The sequence below is a fragment of the Centruroides vittatus genome, unplaced genomic scaffold (genome assembly GCF_030686945.1).
Source record: "Centruroides vittatus isolate TY-2023 unplaced genomic scaffold, ASM3068694v2 contig_1832, whole genome shotgun sequence".
Classification (NCBI taxonomy): domain Eukaryota; kingdom Metazoa; phylum Arthropoda; class Arachnida; order Scorpiones; family Buthidae; genus Centruroides; species Centruroides vittatus.
Window position 1 is genome coordinate 1569646 of NW_027121128.1, and position 17167 is coordinate 1586812.

Sequence of the window (17167 nt, forward strand, 5' to 3'; positions counted from 1 at the left end):
TTACATACTGTATTCAAACAAACTTACTTAAACCAATATGCTATTTAATTATTTTATTTTTATAATTCATTACTAGAAATAAATATATTACAAAAGTTTCAATAGTAGTATGTCAAAGTTTTGATTTTGAGCTTGTAAACTTTTTAAAAATGCTATTAACATTCAAGAACCATAACTTTTGTCATTTTTTCCAAATTAACTAAAAGATACTGGTAGTTATTCCAATGAAACTGCTCTAATTTTTCTTCAATCATAAAATATTCCTTATCTGTAATGTGTAAAAACAAAAACAAATATAGTCTCTGCTTAAAACTTATCATGCATAACATTAAGTGGCTTCTAAGAAGCTGACTCACAGTTTAATGAGTACATTTATTGTGTCATTAACTGCTACACATATTAAGAAAATGTTGAATTTTAGTATTACTAAATATTTCATTGACATAATTGTAACAAGTTTCTTGGTTTTTGAAGAAAAAATTGGCAAATACATAATGAGAGCTTTATTAGTCAATGAGGTAAATATTTCAATAGATGCTTAAATGTTCTATATGAAAAATTAAACAAAAGAAATGCATTATGTTAGAGTCTATTATATTTAATACAGCTATTTTTCTTTTTACAATAAATAGATTAGGAAGAACTTTCAACTTTAAGTAAAAAAAGTTTTTTAGACACATTTATGAGTTAAAAATAACAATAGTACAATTTTGCTAAGTCCATTTTTATCATGATATTATAAACCTACAGCTATTGAATGATAAAAGTTTTCAAAAAAATTTTAAGCCTGAACTACACTAAAAAAATTCTATTTAAAATATTTCACAACAATTTATACTTATATTTTGTGTATAATAATATTAAAAAACATTGTCACAAATAAAATTTTAATGAAATCTAAATGCAATATCAGATCATCAATAAAACATAATTATTTATTATTTATGATAATGATATCATGTTCAAACTCTCATGTTTCTTGGATTGAGGCATATTAATGACAAGTGGCATAAATATGATGAATAGCAGATGCCTTCATATTTTATATTACATTGTTTAGGATGTATGGTTTACAATTAACATATGATTATTATCCAGTTCACTTTGAAATACAAAATACAGGTGTCCATTACTTTTCAAAGGATAGTGTTATATATATGTATAGATGTCCCACATTTTAAGTCCATGTCCTGTTTGTCCTGTTGGGATGCTTAAATGTCTCACTTTCTGCTCAGAGAATAAAAATACAAGGAAACAAGCTCAACAAGTAGACCTCATTGCCATCTGATAACCCATCCATAATGTACAGTACATCTATGTTTACGGCAAGCTATACATTGTAGTGGAAGTACATGCTAAAGTATATTGCCTTACCAGAAGAGAATGAGCTTCTGTTGGTAGATTTCCAGGAACAATTTATTTCCATGCCAAAAGAGCAGCATGTGAACGAGGAACTTGAAACTAAAGGTGTGTTCATAAAACAGTGTACAGGGATGTTTTAAATTTAACATATGGGCAAATCTGGCATTCACCAGGGGCCTCAAAATGACATTATACGGTAAAATCCAGTTAAGATATTTCCATGTGAAATGTTTTCCTGCCCAAGTTGTTCAAATTCTGCAATCCTATCATTTTGCCCATAAGACACATGTTAAAAATTTCCACATAATATGCATGAGATGTTACAAAATATAAGTCCTATGAAACAATTTTTACCCCTTAAAATGATCAGGCCATTGACAAATAGTGTTTTCAAAAGCTGCATGAACCGGAATCCTGTAGTTTCAAAAGAAGGGTGATGTACTGTAACATATATTATTGAAATAGAGAATTAATACTGAAACTTATAAAGTTAATTAGTTTGACAACCCAATAATAATGAACTTTAGAGTTGAAATTTTGAAAATTTAGATTACAAATGAAATTTGTTAAGTCTAATTCCAGTGTTGATTTTCCAACCCATTTAACATTTGGAAATTGAAATTATACTTTTGATTGACAAATTTCAACTGTAAACAGTAAAAAATTATTCCTTCTCAAAATATTAAATTTATTGCTGTGATTAGTTAAAAAAAAATAGTCAGTTGGTGGTTTTTAAAGCAGTATAAGTAGACAGTCTTTGTCTGGTATCTCTCCTTTCCCAATGAGGTTCTGCACCATCTTATCATATTATAAGTATATATAGATTTTCTACACTGTATTGGCCTGAATATTCCACAATGTTTTTAGTACATGTTAGAAACTTTTACTAAAAACAAGCAGGCCACTCTAGATCAATACTTTAAAAAGTTGTAGCTGTTATATTTCATTGTATCTCTTCTGTAATCAAATACAGTATCTGGATTAAGAAAGTATTTTGCCATTCAATGCTGCAAGTGAAAATGTTTTCCACAATGAATGCTATGTGGACAACTGAAAAAACAGAGTTCAAAGTTGAAATGTTAAAAGGCATGCTAATGGTCACAAGTAACTTTGGTGACAAGTCCTGCAAGAAAATTTATGAGACGCTACTGAAAGAATCTGCTGTGTTATAAAAAATCCACTCATCTACAAAATACTTGTTATTGGCCCCACATGCTTCTGGTCCATTGTTTGCTTCAGAGAAGACTAACTTGCAGGCAAGTCAAGGTGAAACAAAAAAAAGTTAGCTTACTGGTTGTGTCATAAGGTAATTTATTTCTTAGTAAAAAAAGTTATGCCCAATAAATACCCCTACAGAATCATATTAATTACATATGCTAAGTATTTCAAATAATTATTTATAACCAACAAAATCTTGGTGTACACTGTACTGGTATTAATCTAGTGTCCCACTTTTGCATCTAAGAAATCTGGTCACTAAGTATAAATAAGCCATACTTTAAATATACTCAATACTCAAACCAATCCAAAGTTCTTATTATTCAAGCTAGAGCTGAATTCCATTCAGGCTATCATAAAACTAATTATGAAATGTCTTTGTTTTCTCTGTAAACCTTATAAGTAAGTTTGAGAATTTCAATACAGCACTTCATCATTGAAAACTTTTGGCTGTTAGATGACTATATTCATTTAATTTATTGTTCCAAAATGCCAAAATGCATTTTGGAACAATAAATTAAAAAATAGAAAAATTAAAGAAAAGATAAAAGAAAGAATTTCAGCATCCCTTATCTGCATAATTAAGAAATGATTAAACAACACAAATCATTTATTAATTAGTACTTATGATTACACAAATGTAACCTGTTCTAGTTGTTTGAGCAATATTTTAAGATATTAAATTATAATTACTAAAGAATTAAGCAAATTATTATAACATATAGTAATATTTGTGTTATTTTCTATAAATATTATAAATCAGAAATGATTATGATAAAGACGAGAATAAACTAATTATTCTAATTTACATTTAGTACAATATTAAAAAAGTATTTAAAATAAATAAAAAGAATATAGTTTGTAAAAAAAATCTAAATATAATAATTGTTCAAGTAAAACTTTTATTTTAATGCTTTTTTTGCATGTTATATAAAGAATAAATGATAATTTAAACTATACCAAGCTTACCTGACATACAATAAATCTGTCTAAAAGGAATTTAAAATAAGAACACTAAAAATATATTATAAAATTGCATAGTTATAAAAATCAATACTCTTTCTACTGAAGAGAATTATCAATATAAATGAAAGAACATAATAAAATGTTTGGTTGCTGTCAAATTCAAAATAATTTTTTTCAAAATCATAGTTTCAATGATCTAAATGGCTAGCAAAAACTAAAACCTAACTAATTAAGATCATCTAAACAAGAATACAATGACTTCACACTTCAATTAAACAATTTTCAAACCTCCTTCAAAGAGTCAAAAACCTTTTAACTTTTAAAGTGTTTTCAGGATAAATGTCACATCATCAGCAGCATCAACATTTTAAATTCTAAATACACAGTCACTTTATATCCATAAAAACCAAACAAACTAATCTCTAATGATAAGATTGTTAATAATATAATGCTTGTAAGTCTTTGTGGACTGTGTTTTATCTTTTTTTTTTGTTGTTCTATTTGTGATGCTCTATTTGAAGAGTACCTGAGGATGGGCACTGAAAATGTCAATGTGTCGATATAGTTTGATGCATGCAAGTTGTTGAGATTTGAATGTTAAGATATAGAAATAGATGATCATTCTATTTCCATAACATTGTATATTCAGACTGTTCATAATATGTATTGATGATGGGAAATTATATCTGAGCAAGAATATCTGAACATTCAAATCTCAATGGACTTACAAATATTCTATTACAACAATCTTATCACTGAAGATTAGATTGCTTGGTTTTTATAGATATAAAATGATTGCATATTTGGAATTTAGAATGTTTATGTTGCTGATAAAACATTTATCCTGAAAACATTTCAATTCAAAGGTTTTTGACCTCTACAATAAGCTTTTAAAGTTGTCATTGTTTAACTAAAACTAACTTTTTCAAATGTACAATTTGACCAAAATTTGCTTACACCTATATTTAAATTTGCTTATAATATTCAAGTAAACTAAAATAATAAAATATTTAAACATACACAAAGGCATACAAACTTTTCATTTGTTATTGTAAGTTTATGTAACAGATCATTTATAACAGTAAAAAAAATAATTGATAATAAATTTGTTTTATTACCATAAATTAAGTTGAAGAAGAAAAAGAAATAAATGAAAAACTGCTGAAAACTTGTACTTGAAATGAAAAACAAATTAGTAAGATTATTATAAGACTAATCATGCAAAACAATTATACAAACAACTTTCAGGCATTGCACTATACATAAAATAAAATTTGATTAATATACCATGTTCTTTCATTAAATTTTATTGCTTAACCCTTGTGTGAGCAAGTAGGAAATTACACATCAGATAAGCAATTATTTATCGTGATATTGTCACAATGCTGGGTTGCAATTTTTAATCATATTTTTAATTTATTTCATTTAAAATACATGCTCTCCACCTCAAGTTTGTACTGTAGTATCTTGCCCCGTACATCATACTTTTCAGTTAGCAATGGAGTTGTGGTAATCATCCATTAACTGCTTTTGGAGGAAAAGTTTTGAATTGAAATAACATGATTTCCAGTTTGCATCAAAAGTTCATATATAGTTAATCAGGGCCTCCTACCCCTAAGCTTTCCATATCTGGGCTCATCTTTCATCTACCCAACTCCGTTCTCGAGATTAAAGAAAGACAGACATATGGATGGATGACAGTGGAAATTTATAGGTGTACAATTTTTTCAAATTGCAGCCAAATAATAACAAACAAAATAATAATAAATATAAAGAATAAAGCTGACATAACTAAAACAAAATTAAATAAGATTCAATTACTAATTAATACTAGAACTGTCAGATTTGTGAAGTATTGATAGTTATAACCGCTGTTATCAGCCATTATGATCAGTTTATGTAAATAATGAAAAAACTTTTTTATAAATGGAAATTTTCTAAATACATATAGTTTTATATGAAATTATAATAATATAATAGCATAAAGCACAATAACAATTCTTACAAACTTTTGTATATGCAACTTTACACGTAGAACATTATACTTTTTTAACTGTTTAACAGTTGTTTTGAAATTTTCAAATTGTAAATCAATTTTAAAATTTATGTTGTTCGTGTTTGGCAGTGACAGAACATTTTACTTTTAATATTTATATAGATACTAGCTGACCCGGCAAACGTTGTTTTGCCATATAAATTATTTCTATGTAATTTCTAGCTGACCCGGCCACGCGTTGTTGTGGCTCAAAATGTATCTATTATAAATGTATAACACTTCCCCTGTGAGGGGAATTTCAAAACATCCCTTCTTAGTCTACATTCTCTTGACGTACCCTATTAAAACGCAATAAAAAACGCATCTAAAATAGTATAATAAAAGCTGAGTTCTTCACAGTAAGCCTTAATCCCGTCACTTTTCCCGCTGGGGAATATCGAAAAATCCCTTTTTAGTGTATATTCTGTTGACGTAACCTATTAAAACGCAATTAAAAATGCAAAAAACCGCATGTAAAATAGTATAATAGAAGCCGAGTTCTTCACGGTAAGCCTTAAACCCGTCCATCTCTCCCCAGTGGGGGAATTTCGATATGTATATTATATAAAAACACGTGCGTATTCGAATGCAACGTTGTGTCAAAATTTCAAAGGAATCGGTAGGAACAAACGAACGTTATATTTTATTTATATAGATAGATAGAAAATGATCTGCTTCAGTCCATTCTCACAGAAAAGCAAACTTAGGTCGTCGGAAGTTAGCGCCATCTGTTGGACATAAATGCCTTAATCCATATATAAATATATTTTTGAAAGGGGGGAAATGGTGTAGGGGTATGAAAAATAGATAGTAGCCGATTCTCAGTCCTACTGAATATGCATATAAAATTTGGTAGAAATCGGTAAAGCCGTTTCGGAGGAGTAAGGTAACTAACATTGTGACACGAGAATTTTATATATAAGATACAGAATACAGCCTGGCAGGCTCTACTTGACACAATGATATAGTCGTTGGTTGAGTTGTCATTATGCACAAGACAATGCATGCACAGCTTTAAATTTTTATACTCATACTTCAAATTCTGGTTTGAATTTATATTACTTTCAAACAAAAGCTTTTATGTTCCGAAATGATGTTTCACCTGGTAACCATTAAAGTGCCCGAAGAAGAACGTTTGTCTTAAGATACCTGTTAGTTTTTTGTTTTCTTCACACTGGTTATTGATTCTGTGTGCATCATTAAGTATTTCCCGGTGTAGTGTGTTGTAATTTGAACAGCTTTTAATTAAAATAAATGTAAAAAAGATGATTGAAAAAGCCAGATGATAAATCAAAATTTTATGATATGTTACATACCAGATGATTTCTCCTTACATGCTACTTTGGACATGTGTGCTATAGAGCTAGTGGAACTGCGTTGAGCGCCACCTGTACGCAGGCAAAGGAAACTTTTTCGGGAAAACACGAGCGTCTTTGGGTTAGATACCTACTGAGATGCGGTGCTTGTTTTCTGCCTGTGATAATGAAAAACAGCTTTCTGCCAACAAAACTTCAAAAAATAACTGTTGTGTGGTCGGTTGTAGTGTTACCTATATTACTGCACCGCCAGGTACAAAGTTTTATTCGTTCTCGCATGAATAATAGGCCTACCCCGGGACGAAAGAGAAATGGCTGACTGCAATTTAATTCCTGAGGTTAATTACATAATGATGTGTTGCATTCTAACCAATTTCCAATCTCCTGTTAACCTTAGTTGGCTCTATTTTAAATTTAGTTCTCTAATGTAAAGTTTAGTAATTTTCTTTTTTTATGTTATTTTGTTAATCTGACAGATATTAATTGGCATATGATGTGATATTTGAATTTACGAGATTTGTGGAAGAAAGGAGTAAGAAGCAAAATTAGTATTTTGAGAAAATGAGGATAAGAATTTCCTTATTAATACAATACTATTAGCTATTGCTATGGTTCTTATTGAAATTCCTTTATATATATGGTTAGTTACAAATTTCATTATTTACCATGAAATAGATATATAGTTTACTTCTTCCACACCACCCTTTAAATTGTACAAAATTAAGAGTATAATAAATATAAGAATATTAATACTGCTCAGTCCCAATGATCTACAGCAGGGGTGGGCAAATACTTTAAAGCGCAGGCCAAAATGAAATTTTCAAAATGTCTCCCGGGCCGGAGGACTATACTGCGTATGCTTTGCACAAGCGGATGTTTTGGATGGAGTTTTTTCCCTGCCCAATTTTTTTTTTTTTTTGACAAAAACACTAAGTATCATTTCAATTTGAATAAAATATGTCACGTAATTTTTAAAGAAATATTATTATAAATAAATGGCTATTAGATAAACCAGTCAATGAAAGATTTTATTTTGTTACTTATTTATGTCTTAACGATACAAATTATTTTATATTGACACATAGTTATTACAATTTAACATTTATATTGCATTTCGTAAATATAATAGTAAATAGAATTCAAAAAAGAAAAGAAAAACATCAAACGTTAAAATAAATATTTAAAGTTAATGCGAAACGTGAAATCTCGAATGTTCATCTGACATTATTTCTTCAAAATTGGGTTCCAAATCACTTGTAGCAATCCTTAATACCGAGTGTAGATTTTCGTCAGTAATTTGTGATCGATATTTATTTTTCGTGGAAACCATTAAAGAAAAAGTTCTTTCACAAATATATGTCGAACCAAATAAAACAAGGTATTTTTGAACATAGTTCAAAAAATGTTTGAAATGTTCGTTATTCAAAGCGCCATAGAAAGCACTCAATTCGTTTGAGTGAAAATTTTCTTTTAGTAAATTATTTGATTGTAAGTCAATTAGTTCTAGTTGAATTTCAACAGGAGCTTCTTGCACATCGAAATTGAAAGGTTGGCTAATTAATGATAAAGGTTTTTCAATAGCTTTGAAATCTTGAAATCTTCTTTGGAATTCAGAATGCAGGTCTTGTGTTATTGCACTATATTTAAAAAAATCTGTATTTTTCAATGATTCTCGCCGTGCTTGCAATGAGGGGAAATGATTTAATAATTTATTATTAAAGTTTTCAGCAAATAAATTGAGTTTTGTCATAAATGCTTTGACGTTTGAGTGCATATTGAAAGCGAATTGGTTTTTCCCTTGTAGATTTATATTTAGTTCATTCAAATATTTTACGATATCTACTGAAAACGAGAAATCGTTTAGCCAAGCCTTATTTTGCAATTCAGGAAAATCATGTAGTTTTTCTTTTATCGACAAGAAGGATACTATTTCATCAAGCAAATATTGAAATCTGTCCAAAACTTTACCAATGCTAAGCCATCTCACTTCAGTGTAATAAGGAATTTCGTAGAAGTCACTTTCAATTTCTTTCAAAAATTCAACAAACTGTCGATGATTTACGACACGTCCTCGGATAAAATTCACAACTTTGGTCACAACAGTAACGACGTGATTCAATTTCAAAACTTTTCTGCATAGCACTTCTTGATGAATAATGCAGTGCAAAAATAATATATCGTGTTCTGGTTGTAACTCTTTTACTTTGTCGCGAATTCGTTTAAGTAAGCCTACATTTTTCCCTGTTAAACTAGGACAACCATCCATAGTGACGCTTACTATTTTATTCCAAGTTAAACTTACTTTAACTAAACACTCTTCAACAGCTAGAAAGAAGTCTTCACCAGTAGTTGTATCTTTCATTGGATGCACACTAAGAAGTTCCTCGCTAATTTCACATTTCTTGTTAATGCCGCGAATAAATATTAATAATTGACTTGTATCAGTAATATTGCAGGACTCATCTAAAGCCAGAGAACAATAGGTAAAATCAGCAATTTTTGTTCTTAGCTGGTCAAGTAAGTTTCCTGAAATATTTTCAATCCGTCGTACTATTGTTCTTCTCGAAAGGCTTACATTTTCAAAAATATGTTTCTTTTCAGGACAACATATCTCCGACACTTGTACCATGCATTGTTTAACAAATTCTGCTTCAGAAAACGGCTTACAGAACTTAGCAATTTTGTGTGCGACAACATAACTTGCTTTTGTGGTAGATTTCTCTATATTACTTTGTTTGGTAAAAATATTTTGTTTCTTATTCAAGTTTTTTGCTAAGTTTTCTGCTACAGTTTGAAGTTCTTTTAAAGAAAGTGATGCATATTTTGGATGTTTTGTTGTAAAGTGCCTGTTTAAATTGTATTCTTTGAAAACAGCAATTGTTTCCTGACAAACTAAACAAATTGCTTTCTTATTAATGTTTGTAAAAAGATATTTTACCGTCCAAGCTTCATTGAAGTTTCTGCATTCCAAATCAACTTTTCTTTTTTTAGATTGACTCATTTTACAAAGGTCTACAAATAAATAATTTAATTAATACAATAAAATAAAACCAATGTTTTAAAATTTTACTTACAAAAAGTCCACTTTTTCAATTTTATATTTGCAAACTAATATTAGACTCGAACAAAAAAGAGTATGCGATCAGTGCTAAATCAAAATTAACAATACGCGTGGTGCGACCTGTCGTCCCTCGAAAAGTGAGAGGAGTGCAGCATATGCCGTCCACACATGCATTTCGAACCTAGCGCGATCTCCTTTGTGTTCGACGAAAAAACCGCCCTGAGAGCGATCGTCGCGACATCGTCCACACTAGTGTAGTCAGCCGACCGCCCATTTTATTACGCCTATTATATATACAGTACGCACACTAATAATGTTGATGTCAACAAAATCTTATAAAAGAGTTTAAAAAAATTTGCGTGCGGAATTTTTCAACGGGCCGGATAAAATTAGCAAAAGGGCCGGATCCGGCCCGCGGGCCGGCTTTTGCCCACCCCTGATCTACAGTCACTTCGAGTTACGACCATTTGCACTTATGACGAAAAATTTCATTAAAAAATTTTTTAAATGTATCAATTTTTTTATAGGTTTCATAGAATATATATCATATACATATATATCTTGCACGCTTTTGGCGATTGATTGCGTCATATTTAGTTTTGTTGTGTAGTTAGTTACTCTTCGCGTGTGCTTGTGTAAGATGGCTAACTGTTTTGTTGAAGTACAGTCACTTCTTGACTTACATCCGAAGTTGCGGAACCGAACCCCGTCGTAAGTCGAGAAGTGACTGTATTGACTAATGCAGGCATTACTTTGATCTTAAACTGCAGAATGTATGTATATATTATATATTATTAAATATATACTTATAAATAATATATACATTTAGAATTTATCAAATTTCTATTTATTAAAATATAAATAGTTTTACATGTAACATACAAAATTCATACAGGATAAATTCATATGTTGCAAGAATGCTATTATTCCTCAACAACAATCAAATGAACAAAATGATGAAACAAAAGTAATGAACATGAAGTACTGAACTTTAAAATTATCACATTGAAAAATCACTGGTAAGATCGTCATCATCAGAATCTTCCTCACTAGAATGTTTTTGTATGGTTGAAGCAGATGATGGTTTTCAAGTGTAACATTTTATCATTGTTGCTTTTAAGAACTCGATTTTGTAGTTTAATTTTTATTAAATTTAATTGCAAAAAAATACGTTCAACTGCTGCACTTGAATGAGGAAGCAATAAAAACATCTATTTACTGCCAAAGTAGAAAAAATATAGAAATATAGAATTAAAATGAATGTTTTGAAAGGTACTAAACTGAAAGGAAAGATATTAGGATTTCATAAATAGTACTAGGAAAATGGTGTTGGGTATCTTGGTACTAGAACAAGTAAAAAGGTATTAGATTAGTACAAAAGTACTAGGTGAAACAACACTGGTGCTGCCTTTGTAGCCCCGATTCTGTTACCCGGCGTCGCCGCTAGAGGCGCTTCAATCTAGTTTCGCCGTTCCTTCCACTAGCTCTATAGGTTTGCTATCCCTGCTCTATAGCATTGTAGTATAGTATTGTACGTTTTTCAACACTGATGTTCCTAATATTAGTATACTGTTCAATCTGGGAGAGTTCTGGATAGGAACAATAGGAATGATATCTATACCACTTGACATTTTATTTATTATAAAAATTACATCTCGAGATTTGGTCCTATCTGCCCTTATGTTCTAATGGGATGGAAGAATATTAAATATATTACTATTTAATGTTGAAAATACTGCATATAAAGAATTACACTGCAATTATATAGTATGTTGTAATTTGTTTAGAAAATAATAAACATTTAGAAATTGCATATATTCCATAAAACAATCAAAATTTATGTGCATATAAGTTTTTAGCTTTTATGTTAGGCTTTCCTCAAGGCTTAAAGTAGTTCTAAAATACCTAAAGTGACCAGACATACCAATTTTAGAAATTGTGCTCTAAATTTTAAAGTTGTGCTAATTAAGAAAACAAAATCCTGAGTAGTTTCCCCCCCTAACAAACATTACATCCCCTCTATCTATAATTGGCTGTGAGTGAGAGGTTTTAGTCTTAAACCCTGTCTTTTCTCTATAATTATCCTGTCTCCTTTCCAAAATAATGTTATCCAGACAATATTATAATTGCATATATCACGTGAGTGATGAATTTATAATTATTGCAAACAATAATGTTATTTTAGGCTATATACTCATGCATAATACAGAACATTCAATTACTAATAATAATAGCACTTCTCTCAGTGGGAGAATAACAAATTTTAAGTCCCCCTACATTTTATTTTATTCATAATTCCATCTCGTAATCTTACAGTACTATTTTTTAAGCAAGATGTCTACCCATAAATTTAATTTATTTTCACTTTTAACTAATAATTTGAAACAAAGCATTTATAATTATGAACAGAAAAAACAAGTATTGTACTGGCATATCACAAATCATACTGTTTAAACTTTGTCTATGACTATATTTTAAACCACACTCACTATATTCCATTTTATTTAATGTGTAACACATTCAACAACATTTATAGTATGATAAACAAATGATAAACGTGCTATTATACTCTTCGGATCAGGTGAAAAAGCTAATTTAGTGTATGAAAAAAATATTTATAAGTAATCTAAAAATTTAACTTATTTTCATTTTTAACTAATAGAAATTATGAATAAAGCATTCATAATTTGTAACTATTTAAACAAATAATTCAGGAATATTGCTGTCCTTAAAGTCTGCTAAATTTTAAAATTTAATTTATCTAAGTTATGTAAAAAATAGATATTTAGTAATATCTGATATATTATTAACAACAAAAAAATATTACTTAACTCATCGGTATCTTTAAAACTATAATCTGACAATTATCATCTTTGTTTTAAAAAGTAAAATTATTTTCTATAAATTATACAGTTTAAATATTTTAATATAATTTTTTAGTTATTTGTATAATACCAACTGCTGTTTAATATATGGATTAAATTTATTTAATTGCAAAATACATCAAATCCTGCTAATAATTGTTTTGAAATATATACTGTAATACAAACACACAAAATGTATGCAACATAAGATTTAAAAATTATTATATTTAGCTTAGTAAAATTTTTAAATATTTTTAATAAACCTTCAAATAATAAAGATCTGCTCAATGAATATTTGTGTAACATATCAAAAATAAAAACAAGTTTTTATAACTAAAAACGTCATTTTGTCAGGTGAATGCTAGCTACTTAACTCAAGGTTGGAATGTTTCACATTGCAAAAATAATAATCATCTTTCTTTTCATGTTAAAATCATATTAAAAAATAAATTACATTTTAAATTATTTCCTCTTTCAAATTACATTCTATATTATTACTATAGAATGTACTTGACTACAAATATTTAACTATACTATGTTTTTATTTATGTCTAATACAATAGTTTAATAAGCATAACTGATTCATACTTTAAAATGTATGATTTTAATCAACTTCTGCATAAGAAATCTTTTTTTAATGAAGAAAAGTATTTTATAAAACGTGTTCAGTTTATAATCAGTCATTATATAAAATATTGTCAACAAAACAGAATACAAATTACAGGCCAATAAAAAAAACTCAGTAGCTACTTTTTCAGATCTTATACTTTTTCATGTTAAAGAAACAGTTTAAAAACTACTACTGTTTTAATTGCATGCTGAAATAATTTTATTACAATTTTCTTAAAATTTTATGTTCAGATACAGATTTTCAAAATTCAAAAATATGTAATCTAAATATAAGCCAGATATCGCTAGACTTTTTTGGACTATATTTATGCTATTTTTAATTAACATTTTGGCTTAATTGTTTAGTTTATGTTTAGCATTACAATTTTGGACCTTGATCTGTTTATACATTTGTATATTCTACATAATAAAAAAACAAGGAATGATTTTGAAACTGTTCAACTGTTTAGAATTGTTCTTATTCTGTCTTCTTTAACTCTTGAAATCATCATGCTCAGTTTCTAGAAATGAAACCATTTTTATAATAATTTCCAAATATTTACAAAGTTTAAATCTACAGTCTTTCATAAAATGATAAAATGTTTCTAATTAATATTTCAAAACAATCATCATTTCAAAATAAGTAATATCAGATAAGAAGTTAAGTTCAGTCTCAACATACATTAATTTACTGAAGAAAATTTATATATACTGTATATACATATATACACACACTTCATAATTTTTTCCATCACCTCAATATCCTATTGAAAATGCAAATATCTATTTCCTATCTATTTTCATATAAGAACATTAAAAAAATCATCTATTTATCCATTTCATGTATGTATTAATTGTTAATATATAAGATTATTTTAAAACGTGATATTTAAAAACATAAGAATAGTTTTTGCATTAATTTATAAGCCAATAAATAAAATATAATAATTTTTTTTAATTGGAAATAAAATTTTTTTATAATGGGTTTTAAGCCCAGTTAATTCCTACTATAAATAAATTTCTTTCATAACATTCTGTTAAATATTTACATCAATGTAAAATAATTTTATTAAATTCTTTCTTTCTCTTCCTTTCATGCAATTATGAAATGTTTTACTTCCAGGATATACAATTTTTACAGGAAAATAAATGTAACATACCCAAAAATTATTCAACAGTATTTATGCACTCATGTATTTAAGATCAAATATTAATCTCTAAAAACAAGAAAAAAAAATATTTAAAAGGCCTTAAAACATTGTAACCTTTTGCTTATTAACTAGATACTAGTTGTAGTACCCAGGCAGCACATATTTATGATTATTTATTGATGCTTTGAATGTAAAATTTTGGCAGCTCATATGTTTGTTCTTTAAGATCTTAATACAGATACAATGAAACATTTTTTTCCCCACATATTTACTCAGTATACCATAAACGTTTTTCAAAGTACTTTTAAATGTTGGGGCTATTTTGCACCCACTTAGAATAAGAATTAAATACAGAAGATACTAAGGCAATAAGTTAATAACTTTTTTAAATTGAACATATAGATGCAAGAATCACTGGGATAAAACATTAATATAACATGCAAAAATGTCCAAATTAACTTAGCTTTCTTTGTGTCTTGCCTTTGATAAAATAAATAAATACATAAAATAACTTAATGTGTTTTAAATTAAATAACTTGATACTTAAATCAGCCAAATTATGGCAAAATATACCTTATAATCATATATAAACATCTAAAAGCCCAATTTTTTTGTAATAATCCAAATAATTTTTATATACATATATATAAACGTTTATATATGTACACACACAACGTGCCAAGGTAAGGCGAAGGCCGGGAGATCGTCAGCCACAGTCGTCCCCAGTCGGCACCGCAAGTAACCGAGGACGGTTATACCTTACATTTGGATACCAGTAAACAATATAAAATAAAATACCATACAAAACCTGAAAGATATTTAGTCTCGGTAAACCAAAGGTTATTCATCAAAATGAAATAAACTCAGATAAATAGCACTAACTATTTAATTATTTAAATTAATTTTAAAATATTTATGAAACTATACCTTTATATAAATCCTATATTTTATATACAGACATATAATTAAATCGGCAATTTGATGATTTTCTTCAATACAACAGTGTAATATATCTGAAGGAAAAACGTATAATGCTTCATATACGAGAATTTCATTAGAAAATAAGTTTTTAATCAATAGCAAGGATGTAAATATCTTCTGCAAACTCTCACCTGCAATCAGGCAACCCTCCCCTGGCTGACATACTTGGTTGCGCCTGTTGACATTTAACACAACCGCTAACACACGACAGCGTTTACATTATTTTATTGATAAACGCGTATTATATCATGACGTCGTTTAAGGAAATAATTATAACCTTGATTTTCTGATCTTTTGGCCGAACGGCTGATAATTTCAATCGGAGACGGAACCAGACGATAACAACCAATTTCACCGTAATGAAATGCAGCAAAGTTAGATGGCGCTTCGTTAGCGTTTATTATTTTTTTATTTTATTTTTTTCTCTCGGGGAATATATTTAGAAATAATTTATTAATTAAATAAATTTAAAGACATTTTATAAAAATTTAAAACGCAATAATTATTGAATATAAGTTCGATTTATTATCAAATCGCCGCAAGGTAGCGCAATCGGTTAAAGATGATCGTGAATCAATCCCGGATCTAACCTTTTAAATTTTATTTTTGAAAAAACAAACTTGTTAATGAAAATAAGATATAAAAATAGATAAAAATTTTAAAAATAGCATGCTTTATATTAAAAACATCAATGAAAATTTTGATATTGCAAATATAAAATAGCATTAATTAATAACCATTTATATGAATTTATATGATTATTTTCAGGATTATGACAATTAATTTATTAATATTTTATTAAATTTTTTCCTGTGAACTTCGAGGAAAAAGCAAAAACAATTTTATAGTCTGATAAGGAATAATATCTTGAAAAATAGGTTATGAAAATATATTTTAATTATTTAAAAAGTAAAAATTCAAGTACAGGTATCCCTCGTATAACACGGTAGCTACGCTCCGAAAAAGTGCCGTGTTATGCGAATCCGTGCTATACGAAACAAAAGGTTAATGCAAAACATAAGGTTACGTTCCAGAAGTTACTATTCGTTCTCGTTGCTAAGAGAAATGTGCTTGTTAAAGCAATCAATAATTTGTTTACAACCAATAATCTATTAACAATCACAATCAAAAGTACTGTATTATGCGTTCATATTTAGTTAAACGAGGGCGTTTTCTTTTTACAAAGTATCGTCTTCGTTTCGGCTTTTTTGTTGATCTTGATCAGAAGTATCGGCTACGTTTTCATATTTTTTATTTTTATCATAAAAAAGTTTTTTATGAATGACGAAATAAAACTAAAAATATGTTATTAATCGAAAATTTGCTCTAGCGGGTCGCGTTTGTTCGGTCGAGTACCGAGCGACTTTTTCTCCTGAATTTGTGTTCGAATATCGATGTGGTGTACATACAAGTGGTACCGTACGGTCCGCGAACGAAAGTACAGAAAGACTTTACAACAAATATACAGACGTTCAAAGTCCCTTTATTTCACTTTGTACAAATAAGTTTTATCAAGAATCCCAACTGGTTACATAAAACACTTAGATTCGGCGAGGCTTTCACAAAACTCCTGGTACCAAACAAGGCACGAAGTGACCCGTTCC

General features: G+C 28.5%; 1 protein-coding gene across 3 annotated transcripts in view; it reads right to left on the bottom strand.

Moving 5' to 3' along the window:
- LOC136969948 (ankyrin-3) overlaps positions 1-15947 on the bottom strand; it is a 33093-nt gene extending 17146 nt beyond the window's left edge. For 2 of the 3 annotated variants that reach the window (XR_010879897.1, XM_067264273.1), the window contains exons 1-2: positions 15695-15947; positions 15505-15595 (exon numbers count right to left, since the gene is read on the bottom strand). The gene's annotated coding sequence lies outside the window, so the exon portion shown is untranslated. The remainder of the gene's footprint in view (positions 1-15504; positions 15596-15694) is intronic. The other variant, XM_067264274.1, reaches the window with a different exon arrangement.
- Positions 15948-17167: the final 1220 nt, after the last annotated feature.